This window comes from Varanus komodoensis, unplaced genomic scaffold, assembly GCF_004798865.1.
Source record: "Varanus komodoensis strain SLA01 unplaced genomic scaffold, ASM479886v1 scaffold20_1, whole genome shotgun sequence".
In the NCBI taxonomy this organism is placed as follows: domain Eukaryota; kingdom Metazoa; phylum Chordata; class Lepidosauria; order Squamata; family Varanidae; genus Varanus; species Varanus komodoensis.
In genome coordinates, this window is record NW_025335587.1 from 7,352,711 (window position 1) to 7,371,603 (window position 18,893).

At 40.9% G+C, this 18,893-nt stretch overlaps 1 protein-coding gene across 6 annotated transcripts in view; it reads right to left on the bottom strand.

Annotated features, from left to right (window-relative positions):
• The window catches only part of OMA1 (OMA1 zinc metallopeptidase), a 261,075-nt gene that overhangs the window by 191,886 nt on the left and 50,296 nt on the right, over positions 1–18,893 (bottom strand). Inside the window, exons 10-11 of one of the 6 annotated variants that reach the window (XR_006414719.1) lie at positions 12,746–12,978; positions 3,193–10,606 (exon numbers count right to left, since the gene is read on the bottom strand). The exons of 1 other annotated variant lie outside the window; for it this stretch is intronic. The gene's annotated coding sequence lies outside the window, so the exon portion shown is untranslated. 4 more of the 6 variants (XR_006414720.1, XR_006414722.1, XR_006414723.1 and 1 more) reach the window with 4 other exon arrangements.

Below are 18,893 nucleotides of genomic sequence, written 5' to 3' on the forward strand. Positions count from 1 at the left end.
CTACAAACAAAGCCATAGTTTCAACCATTATTTTTAGTACTGCATAAACCCATTAGTTCCAAACATGTGCCTTTAATAATGACAATATACCACCGTGTGTGCTGTAATACAATTGGGTTAAAATATTCATTACAGTAAGTATTAAGCAACCTAAATTTAATACATTGAATAAGATTGGCAATTAGGGCTAATTTGAATGAAATACTTAATATACTGTGATTAATGTGTTCTCTGCATTTTTATTCAGTTAAAGTTAATGGAAATTACTTATGCCGATAAATAATTCCATCGAAGTGCTCTCAAACGCACAGGCATAACAGGTGTAGCCCATGTTCTTGCCACTGCTGTTGTCCTGAGGATGTGCAGTTAATTTTCCATTAGTAATTTATGCTGCATCCTCTTATCTTTGTATTATTCATTTTCTGCTTAAACATCAAGCAAGCAGTCCCTTCAGGGAAGAGATCAAAGGCAGATACAAGTGAGGAAATATTTTTTCTTGTCCCGCCTTGCAGCACTCAGCAAGAGACCATGAAAGGGCATTTGCACTGAGTGACAGCAGCAAAGAGATTCCCCTCCCTTGCCAGACACAGGTGAATTCATTGGCACAGCCTAATTCAGAGCCTCCTCACTTGATGACCTTACTCCACCCAATACAAAGGGTTGTAGTTAGCTGGTCATTAGCCACAAAACTTGAGTGTTTACATGAAACAGAAGTCTTTGATGTCTAGCCACTTTGAAAGACAGAAATCTTAGGGGCAATTTCAGTAGTCGCATCCACTGAACTGATCTGGCACCTACATTATGGTCTTTCTGGTGCCAGATGAAGACATACAGAGCAGCTGCAAGTAGGTTGCATCGATTCATGCAGACTGTATACTGGGCTGGCTGAACTAATAGTCTCACTCTGTATAAGGCAGTTTTGCATATATGGCCTATGCTGTGATATAGTGATGCTATGATACAATTTTATACACACACACACAGCAGAGCTAAGCATTCTGCAATCAAAGGAAGCCATTTAGAAATGTATCCCTGCCATATGGCTCCACTGTAAAGATACACAGAAAATGTGTCACTGAAGTTAGCTAGTTGAATGAGTAGAGCAAAAGTAACCAAGGTGAACCCTGGGAAAAATATCTTCAGGTATTCATATGTATATCACCACATTCCATCGTTTTCAATCAAATGTCATGCTTTTGAGAAATACCACACAATTATTAGTGAAGTGGAATTTACAGGTGCAATCAATTCAATTTAAAATCTTCTCACATAAATTCTTTGTGACTTAGCTTTGCAAAATGGGTAGGATGTAAATACAGCCAGTTTGCTTAACATATGGTTATTGAAGCAAGCTGGTAACAATTCTGTTTGCTATAGATCTCTGCCTAGATGTATTTCCTACACTATAGAGCAACATGGTGTAGGAATAGTGCTCTATAGTGTAGGAAATACATCTAGGTAGAGATCTGTAGCAGACAGAATTGTTACCAACTTGCTTATAGCAAGTTACTACTCCATAGTGAAATAGGCAGAGCCCAGACAGTCTCATACAACATAAAGCTTTTACTTTATGCAGAAGCACAAAACTTAAATAATGTTGTAGCCTATTATTATCAGCCTGGCCATAATGCTGGGCTAACCACAGTTTCATTAACACTATATTCTTGATCCTACCCAATGCTAGCTCATGATTTAGTGTTACAAGAATGACCACAACCTTATAGATTCCTTCATCCTCTGCTTGGAGGGCCACGAGAAGAAATGCAGAAGTTTGTATTTCCATCTTTGATGAACCACAGTTTGTCACAGTTACAAACACAAATGACCTGTGGTTAAAATGGTTCATGGGTTATGAAGCTGGCTTATTAGGGTTTAGAGATGATGCTGATACATCCGGTCTCCTTGAGGCCATGCCAGAGGAGTAGAGGCCATGAGCACCACATGAGCCTTAGGTCTGAAGCCATTTGTCCTTATGATGCTTCTTGTGACATGTAAACACAGCTGACATATATATTTTGCAAGTAACAGAAAGTCTTCTGAGAGTCAGAGGAGAGGAAAATGGAAAGTGCCCTACCACTTTTGCCTAGAATTCCATTATACAATATTCCATTTTTATTTATTAGCTATGCTAGAAAAAGTTGAAGGCAGAGGAAGAAGGGGAAGGCCAAATATGAGATGGATCAATATCATAAAGGAAGCCACAGCCTTGAGTTTACAGGAGCTGTCAAGAGTAGGATATTTTGAAGGGCATTCATCCAGAGGACAACTTGATGGCATGTGAGAACACATTTCTTTATTTATTTCTATACTTCCCCATAGCTGAAGTCCTCTTACATGCTACAGAAAAAGAAAAGATACATAGAAGAACCTGGAAAATCTAAAGTTGTCAGGTGCAATTCCAAAGAACATTGTTGATAGGAGTATTGGGATACATCACAGAAAAAATAACAGCAGTAATAATAACCCAGATTCCCACTCTGGACCTTTTATACATTTTTCTCAGGTTCTGCAAGGTACATGAGCATACTGGTGACCTTCCACAGAACAAATTGACAAGAACAAATCTCACAATTATTAACCTTTCCACTTGTTTCCATAGTTTATTGTGACAAGACAATGCAATAAGCTTGAAGGTAATCAAAAAGCAATTTTGTAGTAGTGAGCTCAAAATGACAAACCTTCTCTTTTCTAAATAAATCACCATTATTCCCACATGGCTCATGCTTGACAAGTTTGTTTCCTTAGTAACAGAGTACATAAACAGGGGGCTAGGTGCATCAGCATTATCTCTTTAGCCACAGATGTGAAAAAGAAGACAACTGGTTAAAAGCACACACACGCACACACTCGCACACATGCATGCATGCACGCAAGCACAAAAGGAACTGTAATTGATGAATCTGTCAGCCTTTCAGGACAATAAGGTGCTTTTTAGTGAGACAAGTACAACAGCCGTTAGAATTCTGCTGGAGTGTTTAGCAGCATTCACATACTCTAAGGGCTTCTCCAAGATCACCGGCTAAACAGAGTTTAAAGCTCTCCGGTGTTTGCTCAATAGCTTAGCTAATGTTAAGGTCAGCTGTCTTATAAATTATTGAACAGATTAACAGTGTTGGGGCTTACAGTATGGCAGCACAAGGATATGCACGAGGCAGAAGGAAACCCAGGGCATGTCTCAGTCAGATTCTGTGGGAAAAGGCAAAATCACTGTTCACTCCATTTATCTTTAACCTTTGACTATATCACTGAAGGCTGGATTTGCCTTCCATCTCACAGCACAGATCCCTTCTCCTCAGTATGCAGTCATTGTGGCTGATGACGGTGCACTGTGCACAGCCAGACCAGACTCCTGTGCACTGTCGGACATGCAACTGTCTGCATAGCAGGAAAGCAACTGGATGGGGTGGCTTTGGGCTTAACGTTAGGCAGAAGGAGGAAGCTCTGTGCTGGGGATTAAGCCTCAGCTGTTGATGCTTAGGGTCTTGGTCCTAATAGCACATCAGTAATATGTCTCCTTATATTTGGATGTGCTGGCTGGAGAATAATGAGTTTTATAGCCCAAGACACTGAGCTAACACATGGATAATTAAGAGGTTAAGATAATATCAGCAATGGCAAGAATTCTAACTTTGATCCTGGATGGTCCCTGTAATTCAGGTTGCATATGGTGGCTTGGGCTTAGAAACAGAAATGTGAACTGCGCCTTACATAGGAAAAATTAGAATGCTTTGACGGAATGTCTATCTTATCTCAAAGGAAAACTCTTGAACTATGAAAAACATGCTTTTTCATAATCACAAAAGGGAAAACAGACTTAGGTATAGTTATAATTGCACAACACAATAACCCGTTGTGAGTGACAAGTCATAGAACCTTGACTGCTTCCTGCAAGGTTGCTTGTTTGTGAGCAACAAACCACAAATGCATGGCTTGTTGTAGGGGTTGTTGGCTCCACAGTGGGTTGCCATATCATCTTAACCTAAGATGGGGCAGGAACCTAAGGGCTAAATCAGAGCAGGAAGTGATAAACATGAAAACAAACTGGGTCGTAATCTCACTGCTGAAGAAAGTGTGTTTGTTTTACATGTATAAACATAATTAAGATCTGGAATCCCTATTTTTGCACAATACATTTCTGGAACAGAATTAGATCCTAGTTTTGTATGGAAATGTGGTACAGATCATAATGTTCACAGGGTCCAATGAAACCTTAAGATGTATTAGCCAAGACTGATTTCAAAAATGAATGTGTTAAAGACTAATTTACAAAAAGAGAGTTTTACTCCTGATTTCAATAGGACCCAAATCCTATGGACATGAAATATTCTCTTGGGAATGTTACTGCTTGAAGCCCTGGGAAACATTCTCTTAGATAAACAGCCAATTTTGTATCCTGCACTCCTAGTCTCCTCCCCACCCCACCTTCTGCAGCACCCGCTTTACCATTCCCTGAGGCTGTTCTTACAGTTTCAGAAACACAGTTGCTGTGATTCTTTCCACACTAACTGTGAGCATGGTATGGGATGTGACTATTTAGAAGGATAGAAGTGTTTTTCTGACCTCAGATCTAGGAATCCAAACCATCCTATGACCCTCTAGGTGTCACCCAGTCACAAAGGACCACTTTTCCTGAGAAAAAGGGACACATTTCTTTTTAAAAAATGAAATGAAATGAAATGAAATTCATAGACCAGATTGCAGTCAGTTTGCCACGATATTGTGCTGAAATGGAACCAAAGGAATGTGTATGCAGACACAAATCAACCTGGAAAAAATGAAGCAGCAGGAAAACAATTTTCACAAGAACAAGTACCAGAAACAATCAGCTCATGTCCTAGCAATGGAAAAAATGTGAATATTTTTAACTGCAAATTACAAGCTTAATCACATATTTTCCCATTGCAATAGCACTGCAACTACCCAATGTCAAATATTTTCAAGATTCACGGCGTATATTTACAAAGGGGTTCTAGCCTCAGCTTGATAAAAAGTGGCCTTTTGATTTAATGTTTTAACTGTTAATGTAGTCCTTGATTCTTGCCTTATTTGCCTGCATCTTTTTTGAGGTAGGACTGTATTGCCACTTGCAGCTGGGTAACTAGGAGGGTGGACCTGCTCAAGATCACCACCAAGAAGAGGGCTGAACCTAAGTCACTAAGGTCCAATATCCTATCAGTGATACTGAAGCTGATTTTTTTAATGGCCTTGGGATCAAAATTGAAGCAAACAATGTATATCACCTAGAATATATGCAATACAGGAAAATTAGCCATGCTAGAATACAATGCATAAAGTGTCTTATTTCACACATATATACATGTTTAATATTTTTTTCTTTGAAATCATAGTAACTCATTACACATCTGATGAACAGTGACCATTATGCCAAAATAGATTCATTAGTCTACCATAGAACTCTTCCTTATTTTAACACACAATCGCCTTTGTGTGTAACTTGTGTGACCTCATGTTTGGAAGCCAGTGTCCAGAAGATGACAAAACTAGGGAAATGCATGAAATCTGTCTTGGGTGGGAATCCACTGTATTCCCTGAGCTCAGCTCCCAGACCCAGGACCACTGTCTGGCTGCTCTGAGTCTGACTTCCTGGTCAGCATTCCCACAGGCACCTGCCAGGAATTGAGTCCACACGAAAGCTGCGCAAGCAGCATTCCTCTTCCATGCATGACTTTCTTTGTGCTGTATAGCTGTAGAAAAGGCTGCTGGTTGTGCAACCGGAGTTGTGCGACCATTCAAAGTTTTCCTCTCTGCTCAGCTCACTTCCAAAGTGAAGGCTGGGAACAAGAAGCCATCTTAACAAGCAAGAGGGCCATATTCTGGGGATGAGTGTTGCAACACTAGTCAAACACATATAAAAGGACAATGATTTCCACAAAATGCAGGATACACAGGGAAGTACACAGAAAAGCCCTGCTGGATCAGAGCAAGAGTCCATCTAGTCTACTATTCACTTCACAAAGAGGCCAGCCAGCAGCTCACAGGAAACTCAGAAGCAGGGCATGAGTGCAACAGCACCTTCTTCGCATGTTCCCCAAAATCCAATACTGCCTCTGACACTGGAGGTAGCATGTAGCCATCAGGACTTCTAGCCACTGATAGTCCTCTCCTCCATGAATTTTTCCAAACCCTTTTAAAGTCCTCCAAATGGTGGCTTTATGAATTTGAACTATGAATTCCATAGTTTAACTGTACACCGTGTGAATACTTCTGAGAAGGAAATGCCTTGTATTTAGCAAGTCATATAAGTACAACTTGTTTTCTAAAATAAGAAGTGCTGGAGGTGAAACCTTTGTAGAAGATATCTGTTTTCTTATGACAAGTAAAATGCTGGTCCCAAAGGTGTCCATGCTGGTTGTGGTGAGAGTACAGCAACTTCTGTTATTTTTCAATATTTTATTTATTGGTATTTCTATACCTCCCACAAGCCCAGAACAGTTCTTTGGGCAGTTCACAGAGTCAAAAAACCAACAGCACAAAATAAAATACCAAAGAACAAAAACAGTAACATTAAAATTGGATATACATAATACAAAAACAACAGCAGGTCTACAACAACCACATCCAAGTTAGTCCAAAAGTACAGCAGGAAAAAATAAATGCAACATAAGCACAGTGTTAACATTGGTTTTAAAATGATTAAAATCATTTAACTATTAAAATGTTTAGTAAATAAAAGGATTTTTGACTGTTGCGAAAAGGAATACAGAATTGGTGCCAGGTGCACTTCTTTGAGAAGCTGATTCCACATTCAGGGTGCCATTCAAGCCGAAAAGGCCCTTCTCCTAGTTGCAACCCTCTTTTTCCCCCATAAGAGGGGGCTTTTGCAGGGGGACCCCAGATGATGACCTCTGAGTCTGGTTAGGCACATATGGAAGAGGCATTCCTATAGATGCCCTGGCCCCAAGCCATTTCGGGCTTTAAATATTAGTGTTAGCACTTTGAATTGGGCATAAATTCAACTAGTAACCAGTGAAGTTGTTGGAGGTCGGGCATGATATGTTCATGTCTGCCAGCCCTGGGCAGCAGCCTGGCTGCCCTATTTTGAACCAACTGAAGTATTCTGAACCAATAGTCCAGAGCTGGGCCCTTCGTTAAGAACAGGCTCCAGGGCTTGGCTTCCTGCTGTTACTTTCTGGCTACCAGTGCATAATGTAACATGTACCTGGATGGGCACTCCATAACTAATAAGGTACCAGTAAAGCAAATGAATTTTCCAAGAGACAATATCTTGCAGCCAATGTTATGGATCTACTATAGTGCAAGATTTAAATGTTTGAAACCATTTGCGTATGCATGATAAAGCCTTAAATTAACTGTCTTCTGTAACAGAAACACAATGTATAACTAGACTTTTTGAACACCACTGATGGCAGATGAATCAGGGTTGCCAAAATGAAGCGTTCTTTATGAACACAGAGCAGATTTCCAGGCTGTGCCTTTGCAGCTTTCTGCTTTCCTTGGTTGTTTGCTTCTTTGGCAAGGAGGCAGATGAGTTGCAGATGAGAGCAGCATTTTTGTTGTCCTACTCAGAAAAAAATGTGCTTGTTACTTTTAAGTCAAGCTCTACTGTCTTCTCCTGTGCACTTCTTTACAAAAGCAAAAGTAATCAACACCAGCAACATTAAAAGGCCTCTGGGAAGTAACAGTTCCAATTTGCTATGTAAACATTTCAGTTTTAGCATTACCTACGAACAATATTGCTGTATTAGAAGGATAATCCTCCCTTTTCAGAAAGAAGTGGTGGGAGACCTATATAGTTCAGAACAAAAAAAAAAAAAAGTAATTTGGGGGAATGTGTTTCCAGAATAAAATTAATAGAGCATAGAAGGCTTTTGATTTTATTTTCCCATTTCCTTCATGTACCACAAGTCTGATATTTAAAAAGACAAATTACATTTAGGGAAATGTTTCCTTGAGGCTGTAATGTTCTGCATAGCCCACTGGGTGCCAATTACTAACTACATAAGTACTAGCTACATATCACATGCAAACATGTGCACAAAACCTTGAGAGCCATTTTTTTAACAGAAAACTATATGAATGGGTGATACATTTGGTATTTTTTCCCTCACCAGTTCTCTCCCATCCCAGAGTTTTTCTTTCAGAAACAAAAAGGACTCTCTAGGTTTCCCCCACCACCACCTTGTGTTTCTGTGTGACACAAAGGCTCTTTCCAGAGATTCCCTTCACTGATGTTTTCAAATGCATGGAGGTTGGAGTGTGGTTATACCTCCTGTCCCAGTCTCATGTGCTGACCAAAGAAGGATGGTTATACCATTTGTGTGCCACAGAAATTGGGACCCCGTTTGCATAACAGTCCCAATTACATGGAGCACCAATGAATGAGCAGTTAGAATCATTGAATAATAGAGTTGGAAGGAGGCAATTTGGCCACCGACTCCAACCCCCTCCTCAGTACAGGACTCCAAGTTTAAAACTTCCTCAACAGATGAATGTCCAGCTGCAAGTTGAATTTCTCCAGTGTGACGACATTCAGCTTCAGCAGAATACATGACTTCTCTGAATAATTGGTGCCATGTCACCCTTCTTCATACAGTGAACTTTACAAAGGATCCAAATCTTGTCATCTTCAGTTTGTAACCTTCCCATGTCATTGTCTCCAATCTTGAGAAAGAGGCTCCGAACACACTCCTAGAGACCATAGGAAAGCTCTTCCAAGCTAAAACAAATGCTTTTATTTTGCATATGATTGGCTCCATTTCTTTAAACTTTGGCTCTACCAAAACTCAATTCAACATGACTCCTGAAATCTCTGAAATGAAATCCAGTCCATGGGTTGAAATAGCTTCTGTACATCTAGACTAAAAGCCAAACAATTTTGTTGGCTGTCCAACAACCTCTCAGATGCCTCCAATATAACAGAACTTCCCTAGGTAACAACAGTGGCTCTGAGAGTTTTGCCAGTTCCTTTAATGCACTTGGATGCAATTCATCAGGCCCTGGAGATTTGAACTCATAAAAAGAAATTAGACAATCGCTAGGCTAGCCAAGCAAACCTACTTCAAATACTTGCCCCATCCTTAGCCTGTATAGAATTATATTAACACTTTCTGAACCACAGAAAAATATGGTGTTTAGACCAAATGCCCAAATTAAAAGCAAACTGGCCATAAAGACTATTTACGTGCCCCAGTTCATGCCTCTCTTTTTTCATCTCCCATCAATGCTGTTAACTTGCCTTCTTCATATCCATCCATGACCATACTATGACCCTCATTAGTGTACACATCTGACTGTTTTATTATTTTTATCCATAATTTCTATTTCACATCATGCAATAATGCTCTCCAGGCAGCTAATTTAAAAGTGATTACTGTACTCTGTGGACTATAAAACCCACCTGTTCTTATTATACAAGTGAAGGTATGCTGGGCTGGCAATTGCTCATAAATAGAATGCTTATAGTGTTCTAATGCTTAATTATATTTTGGGTTTTAATTTGGTGGCTCAAGTAGAACCGACAAACCATTCCTCTCCAGTAAGATAGTTTGGATGCTCTTTTCCTCTTTTTCTCAACAAGGGAGTCTTTCTAGTTTGTCAGCCAAAATTAGGGAATTAGCATGGGGATAGGAAATTTCTAGGCTCTATGTGTGATCAGAGCCTGTTTCAAGCACCCAGAAGTGGTGGCAGCATATTAGTTGCTGAACATTTGCTGTAGCAAAAATGTATTTGGAAAAATTCTTTAACTTGTATGACAAATAGCCTGATTTTTGGTTAGTGTTTTGGGGTTATTGTTGTTGTTGTTGTTCCTTCTTTCTTTCATAGAATCATGGAATAGTAGAGTTGGAAGGGAACGTGAAGGCCATCAGGTCCAACCCCTGCTGTTGCAGGACGCCACGTTACACCACCCACTCAGATGGCTGTCCAGTGTCTTTTTGAATGTCTCTAGTGTGGGAGAGCCCACCACCTCTCTAGGCAGCTGGTTCCACTGTTGTACTGCTAAACTGAAAGGTGAGGACACTGCAGGAAATCAAGCTTTTAGCCTAGTTCGGTTACCAGTGGCTTGCTAATGATTGACAGACATTTTATTTATTTATTTATTTATTTATTTAGAAAATTTCTATGCCGCCCCATTCGCCGAAGCCTCGGGGCGGATTACAAATGAATCAATTAAAATACAATAAATTAACAGATGACAGGATAGAGGGTAAGATAATATTTTCGGGTTTTTTTAGACTAGAAGAAAGAGAGAGGATATACAAACTTGGAATATAAGATTTTAGAGTTAAGGAAGGGATAAAGGCAAAAAACGGACAGTAAGGACTCAAAGATCTTAGTGAGGGATGTTAACAGGCACGAGGCACAGTGAACGGCGGTCGCAAAGACTGAACAAAATGGTGGACATTCCGCTCTATTTATACCACGAAGGGGGAGGGGAGCGGAGTTTTCCCACCAAAAACCGTTAGCTGTCAATCTTCCGGCCAAAGGCACTGCGCAGGCGCAGCACCCATATGTGTGATGCACAGATGGCCACTCAAAGAACATCAGTTACAGGTAAGCAACCTGCCTTTCATCTTGGAATCCTGATGATCACATTAGTACATGGAGAATTTCTGTTTTAGCTGCCCTAAAAAGAAGAAGGGAAATAAGCATTAATATCTGGGAGGAGAGGAGAGGAGGATAGCCTCTCACAGCACAGGCTAACATGGTTGCCTGCAGCCCTCCAAACTCAGACATCCCATGAAGGCTGCATGTTCTTGTCACCTGCAAAGAGCTTAGAAGTGCCCCAGGGTATCATGTGTTGTGATGGTGCCTGTCTCCTCCCCTCCTGGCATCTAATTAACAACAATAAATCACCATACAAGAGAAGTTAAAAGATATGCACAAATGAGAAATCAAACAGTTAAACAACTTTAAAATATCACAATCTGACAAAACAACTAGATTAAAACTTAAATTATGCATTATATCTGATTAAATGACTAGAATCAGAGGGAAGCCTGTCACTAATACTGGCCTCAGGTTGACTTTACTGAGAAGAAAATTCCAAAAGTGGGGAGGGGGTTACTGTCAAAAAGGCCTCTCCCTTGTTGCCTCCTCTTGAACTCTCCTTGCAGAAGGCCTTGGGGATGAGCCTCATAGGTTGCACATCATTCAGATGAATGCTTATACACCTTACTATGCCCACAACCTTCACTGTTGTTCCCTTTAGTAGATACGGTGTCTTCTCAGGTCAAATACAGGTGCCTTGTCATTATGAGGCCCACTGGGTTCCAGGCTGCTATAATACCACATAAGTCAATGGGCATGAACAGTAGAATAGTGTAGAAACACAAACTTTAGCTAGCCTTTAATTGCTGGTGACAAAGACAAACTTCTTCATTCTAGGGGTCAAAAGTGGCACAAAAGCCTGAACCAGAGATATTTCCATTTTAGTTCCAATCCCCGTCCCCCACATTATCTGCCCTTTATCAACCAAATATGCCAGAGCCTCAGATCTTCAGCATAACATGAAAATAGAATCAACTGATCATCCCCTCCCCACAACAAAGGCTTTGGTTTTTAGTTTGGGGGTGTTCCTGGATCCAGCACTGTCACTACAGACACAGATGGACTCAGTGGCACAAACTACCTTTCACCAACTTTGTCCTTATCTAGACAAGGATAGCCTAACTACACTTATCCAAACTCTGGTAGCCTCTCCGTTGAATTACTGCTATGCATTGTATGTGGGGCTTTCTTTGAAAATGGTCAAGAAACTTCAGCTGGTCCAAAACAGGGCAGCTAATGGGGACTAGCCAATGTGTTCAGATTAGACTGGGATTTCACTATCTGTGCTGACTGCTGGTCCATGTCTGGGTCTGATTCAAAGGACTAGTATTACCATTCACAGGCCTTAACAGCTTAGGGCCAGGATACCTGAAGTTAAAGGTAATCTTCTATCATACATACCTGGTCAGACCCTAAGATCATCCCCTCTGAGGGAGCTGCTGCCAAGGGAAGTCAGGTGGGTGGCTGCTAGGGGCCCTTTCCTGTTATGGCACCCTTACTATGGAATGAACTTCCCAAGGAGGTTCTTCTGGCACCTTCATTGTACTCTTTCTGGTACAAGGTGAAAACTTTTATTATTTTCCCAAGAATTTTAGTTTCAGACAGATCTCAATTTGGCATTATATTTTAAATCTTTGCATTGTTGCTTTTTTACTCTAGTTTTCACTTTTCAATATACTGTTATTTTAATCATTTACATATTTATACTATATTATATGTTTTATAATATTTTAAAATGGTGTGAACCACTGAGAGAGCTTTGGCTATTGGGCAGTATAACAATGTATTAAATAAGTCCCATTAAAACGAATTGGTCACAAGTTTGCTGTGAATAACGTAAGTTCTGTCGATTCCACAGAAATATCAGCATGACCTTCTCTGGACTAACAAAGTTGGTTTATAAGACAATGGACATGTATGCTGCCAGCAATCAGTTTGTCCCGTTTCAAGTAAAGCAAGGAGAACAAGGTGTTAACAAATCTGTACTTTGCTTGCTTTGGTCCAATTGCCTCCATTTGTCATACCAGGATTGGTTTCTATTCTGGTGGCAGAATTTGAACAGATATAATTATAAGAGGAAGTTCAGCTTGCTCATGTGAAGAATGACACAACAAAGAAATGAATTAAATTCCTGTAATTGGACTATAGTATGGGTTTCAATGTGTTCATTTGGGGACTAAATACCAGAACTATCAAGATATATTTTCCTACTTACCAAAGCTATCAAGGGATATTTTCTTCTTTAATGCAACCATTGTCTGTCTACCAAACTGCTCCTTGGCATACGGACCTTGTTTATTTATCTATATATTCCCTTGCACCTTGTCAAGACTCCATACATATTCATAGGAATGATCCCCAGCTTCTTCTCTTCTCTTTGTTTGCAGATCTTCCTTGGGACAGGGATCCTATAATCTATATCTCCTGTGGAAGCTTTCCTGCCATTGTCTGCATAATTGAAAAGTCAATAACATACAATTTAGAAAGCCATTTCACTTAATCTGGTAGAGGTTTCTGCTGGCAGATTGTGAATGTCACACTAATGGTGAGAAAGGGATTTGGCATAATTGTGTACTCCAAATCAGGCAACATATTCCAAACTTCCAGGGCCTTCTATGAGGTTTCTTTTTTCCTTTCTTCCTGGTGCTTAAAACATCTCTAGCATACCTTCTGCATTGTACAGTAATGGTAAGCAGTAGCTATAGCTTTTCTGGTACACAGAGGAGCAACATCATGATTAATGGTATTGGCATACCCCTTGCGCTAAAGGAAGTATCTCTATACACAACCAAGATGACTTAAATTACCTCTGGCATTTCATACCTGGAAATGGGGATATAACAAATGAACTGAAAAAGACTTATTACTATTTGCAGAAGCAAAACAAAGCCAGACTGTCAATGTTTTGTTAACCAACAAGACACACTACCCATGGCTTTCAGCAGCAGTAGTAGGTCACATGCATCATGCATTTATTAGACAAGACATGTGGACATGGATGGCTATAAAAAGAAGGGGAAGACTCAGTTCTGACCCCAGACGCTCGACAGCTGGATAAGGATACATCACCCTCTGGAACTCACCAGTGCCCCCTGTAACCCTTCATCACTGCTCAGTTTCCTTCCACAGCTGAACTGCAGCAGTGACATCAACACAAGCAGAAATTCTGTAGGAAATTTACAAACACAACTGCACTCCTGGAAAGATTCTGCGAACATAATTCAGCTTCCAGATTGGGTGTGTCCCCCTTGTGCAATTTGTTTTCTTATGCAATTTGTTTCCTCTTTGTTGCCACTGCAGGCAGGGGAGGTCCAATCCAACCTAGTAAGTCCTGAATTCTGCTCTGCATTTTTGAAGCACTTTAGTCAATTCACAGCATAAGCAAGTTATAACCAATGGTATTCTTTCCAGCTGGAAAAAAAGTCATCAAGCCTACAAGGGTTATCATGAAGATATATGTACAAGAAGCATCAGCCAGGGTGAAGGGAAAGGGGCAGTAGCACTTCTACTGCATCAAGACAGGAATCCATGTGTAACAGGGCCAGAGTAATATAAGCCTGGTGGGTCACGCCATGGACTGTTGTAAACTTAAGTGTCATCCACAGACTTGAGATGCCCTTTGCCGTGATGTGCCTTGCCTCCTTGAAAAGACAAAATAGCTTCATTTTCCTTCCTCATTGGAGTGCTTTCTAGTCCTGTGTGTGCATTATTTAATAAGCATTTGACCACTTCATAATTTCCTGGTCATATCTCTGGTCAGCACTAAGGGAAGCATTAATGCTCATGCAGTCACTGCTTCTTATGCTCAGAAGCTCTGGGTACTTACATTTTATAACCCAATTAATTATTTTAGTTTAGAGCAACTGCAATATTGCCTATGATGTTCACCCAGAAGAAAGGACAAATAAAATCCCCAATTACCCAGGACAGTATAGCCCCTACATCTATATATCTATATAGCCCCCACATTATGAAGCTTTTAATATAAATGTTAGCTTTTCATTAGCTAAGAGCCTATTTGTCCTTAATTAGCTGTTAAAGACCAAGGGCAACATTCTGTTTTGACTTGCACCAGCATTATCTCACTACCAAGGTACCTCCTAGTTCGCAGGAGATCAAGTGAAGAGAGCAGCCCTGTAGCCCCTCCTATAAGCAGGACTGGCAAGGCATGTTCCCATGGCCCTGCCCCTTAAAACACAGTCCTCCTATGGAATGTGGGTCTGACTGCCCTGCAACAAAACAGAATGAAACAGATCGTAACACATGCATCAGGCCTCCCATCATTAGAACCATTTTTTCCCATTCTTGGCAGTGTTGCGGGTGGGAGATGGGAAAGGAAAATTGGCAACAGCGGCTGGGAAGGTAAGAATTTTCCATAATTTTTCCTCTGGGGAAGGGGCAGGAGCTTTCTTTCTGTTGTAAGTGCAGGACAGGGCTGATGGGGGTTTCGGTTTTGTTTTGTAGCACTAAAAATGGCCCATGCAGTTGCACTAGCAGCAGACGTCTCCTATATGGCAGCTCTTCCTGAGAGCACGTGGGCTTACAGGCCCAGCCAAATGCTTTGCTAATCATGCCCAGCACTGCTAAGTGCGACTGGCTTATATAGCACCATCTAAGCATGCACAGGCCTGTTTTAGATTGAGACTATAACAGTTCGGGGAGGCAGCTGAAAGCTTTCTCCCTTCCCATTCCACCAGGCACACTGTTGAGTATGGCAGGACAGGAGTAAAAGAAGGGGGAAAGTATTAGAAGGCCCATTAGAAGAGCAGCCAAGCTGGATGCTTTTGTGCCCCTAGACACTGCAACTGTGCCCAGAGGGATTTTTAAGTTAAAAAACAAAAAGATGTCCTTGCCCTCCTCTTCAAAAGGTAAGTGAAAACCCAGCCCCAGCCCCTCAATGCTGGAAATTCAGGGCTTTTTTCCATCTAAAGATGTATAGGATTATGCCAGGACCAAAGAGTTCCTATACCTAGTGTGTAGTGTGTGTGTGTGAGAGAGAGAGAGAGAAAGAATATGACAGAATAAGAAACTGTTTCTATATACTTCCGTATTTTTTCATATTGGAAGCAATGCTGTAATATCATACAGGAAAAATCCCTTTCTAGAAGAAAAGAGCAATACTGGGGAGAAATTTAGAAAGAATGTGTATATCCCATATACATGTCACTAAACCTGCAACAGCAAAGCTAGGCAATGCCTGTTTTCACAATGATTGTTCATTTTTGCCATCCTGACTACAATAACGATGATGATGAAGAAGATACAAGCATATGCATGTTTCAACTCAAAAGTAATATTATATGAAATGTTCCAGTAACCTGCTCTGCATAATAGTTACCTTCAAAAAAACCCTTTAATATTAGACCCTCTCAAAATGCAAACATAATGAAGCAAGGATAATCAAAGGCACAAGACTGAGAGCAGAATCAACTAAGACAGGCAGATGAGTTTGCCTTAACACTCCTCAATTCTGATTCACACAGTAACAATAATGATAGTAAAATGTATCCACAAAGGGCCTGTCAAACAATTCCAAAGGGGACTTAAGCTATCAGATCTTGTTAAAAGCAGCATTAAACATTCCTCTTTTCCAACAGTGACTTAACAATTAAAGCTACACCGTATGTATGGAATATCAAATATGACACACACAATCTAAGCAACTTGTGTAGCAAAGTATTAACTACTGGAGAGAATTACAACTTTAGTGGTGAGTTAGAATGACTGCCCAAGGAATACTGTCACTATATCAAGGAGAAAAACAAGAACAAAAAAAAAAAAAAAACTTCAGTTTAAGAGATGAGTTAAAGCTTTTATAAATTCATTCATGCTCCAAAAAGCACAGAAATGGATTTTCAAAAACTACACCAAAAGCCGACTGCAGTCAAACTCTTGTAACACATTTACTTCACACAGGTGGGTTTAAAGTTGTTTTTCCCTACTCAACAAAAATGATGGGAAACACTTAAGAGTTTTAATTTCCATAATTCAGACACCTTTCATCCTATTCCCTGAAATTTAGGTAGTGTGCAACCCTCAACCAAGAGAGTTTCTTCAGCATCAGAAGATGCTGATTTTGCAAGCTTATAGAGTTGTTGTGGTTTAAGAGTGCCTTTTGCATTAAACCAGGGTGACCAGAGATGGGTCTCTAGATGTTTGGGAGTTCAACTGACAACATTCCAGACTATTTGCCATGCTGACAGGGGTCTGTGGAAGCTGAAGTCCAAAACATGGAGATCTTTCTCCTGCCCACCTCTGACCTAAATTATAGAGCTGCTCCTGCAGTTTCATGTTGTTTATTCCTGTAAGTTGTTACCTAACTTATAATGCAAGGGTCCCCAACATGGGTGTTCCAAACTTTCTGTGTGGCCCTCCAACCTGCTTGTTTACTGCCATCACCCTCAAGGGATCTCATTTCCCTCAGACGCACACTGTTCTTCCTGCCTCAAGCAGCACTATCTACTGCTGCTTTTCCTTCCCCTTTCTTACAAAAAACATAACAGTTACATGGTATCTTCTGGTCTCCATGTTCCTTCTGTCATCCTCCTCTTGGTCTCATCCTCCATACTAGCATTTTGGCCATTCTGGGAACTTTGCAAGCCTGCAAAGCTCAGGTATCTGCTTTTGCACTCTCCTTCTCTCTTTTATTACCAAGTTTAAGGCTATATATGTGTATAAGGAAGATAAAGCAGCTGTGTGGATGGGTACAGAAGATGTTTGACCTGCTTTTGCAAAACAGGTGGGAAAAGGAGAGCAAAGGCCTGGTATTTTTGCAAAAAAGGATGCAAAGTGTTTTGCATACTGAACATTTCTGCACACTTTACCCATCAAGGCTTCTCCAAGTGGCTTCCAAGGTTACAGGTGAGGTTGCTGCTTCCGCAGAAGCATTCTTTCTTCCTCAACAAGAGCCACTTGCTCTGACTTTCTGCCTTGCTTGCTTCTGCCTCTCCCTCCCCACCCACACCAGCTAACAGTCTTCTCATGCATCTGGGATTGCAGGAGCTGGTCGAGAGGGAAGGAGTACTCTGTTAGCATGGAAGCTTATAGGATTTCCTTCCCCCCGGCTGCCATTTTGCTTCTCATGATTGAGGCTTGGCTGGCAGGCAACAATATTCATGAGCACCCTGCATATTATTTGCAGCCAACTCAATGGCAGATCCTCTACTCCAGGTCGGAGGCTGATCTTTCATTCACTCTCTCTTCCTTCCTTTTTTGGAGGGTCCCCAATTTTTAAGCACTAGCATGTATATTTAAAACTCAAGGCAGTGTGTTTATTAAGAAATACATTTCATGGTATTCAATATACTGAGGACTGCAAATCTCCCGTCTGGTAGGTCAGATTCATAATCCATTTCAAAACAATTCATAGAAGAGCTGGAATGGGCCACGAAGGCCATTGAGTCCAACCCCCTGCTGTTGCAGGACACCACGTTACACCATCCCACTCAGATGGCTGCCCAGGTTCTTTTTGAATGTCTCCAGTGTGGGAGCACCCACCACCGCTCTAGGCAGCTTGTTCCCTTGTTGTATTGCTCTGACCGCGAGGAAGCATTTCCTGATGTCCAGCCTGACTCTGGGTTACCACAACTTGAATTGATTATTCCATGTCCTACATTCTGGCATTAGCAAGAAGAGATCTTGACCTTCCTCTTTGTGACAGCCTTTGAGGTACTTATAGAGGGATATCATGTCCCCGCTCAGTCTTCTCAATGCTGAACATGCCCAGTTCCCTCAGTCTCTCCTCACAGGGCAGTATTTCCAAACCCTGGATCATTTTTGATGCCCTCTGCTGGACCCTTTCTAATTTTCCTGCATCTTTCTTAAATCTTGGTGCCCAAAACTGGACACAGTATTCCAGGTGAGGTCTGACTAGTGCGGAGTATAAAGGAACTACTACTTCTCAAGATTTGGAAGTAATACTTCTGTTAATGCATCCCAAAATAGCATTTGCCCTTTTGGCAGCTGCATCACATTATTGGCTCATGTTTAGCCTATTGTCCACAATTACTCCAAGATCTTTTTCTTGTTTAGTTCTGTTGAGCCACATATTCCCCATCTTGTATCAATGCCTTTGGTTTCTTTTTCCTAGGTGGAGGACTTGGCACTTGTCCTTATTGAATCTCATTCTGTTGGTTTCAGCCCAGTGTTCAAGTTTATCAAGATTGCCCTGGATCTTCATTCTTCCTAGCCTGTGCATATGGCCCAATATTCCTAAGAAGTGTAGAGGCAGGGCTCTCTTCTCTTCTTTGCCACGGTCAAAAAGAAAATCCCCAGCTAAGAGCAGCCAGAGTGGTGTGGATTTGATGGGAAAGGGAGGAGTTAGACCCCTGAAACTGCACTTCTCATGTTTCTATTTATGCAAG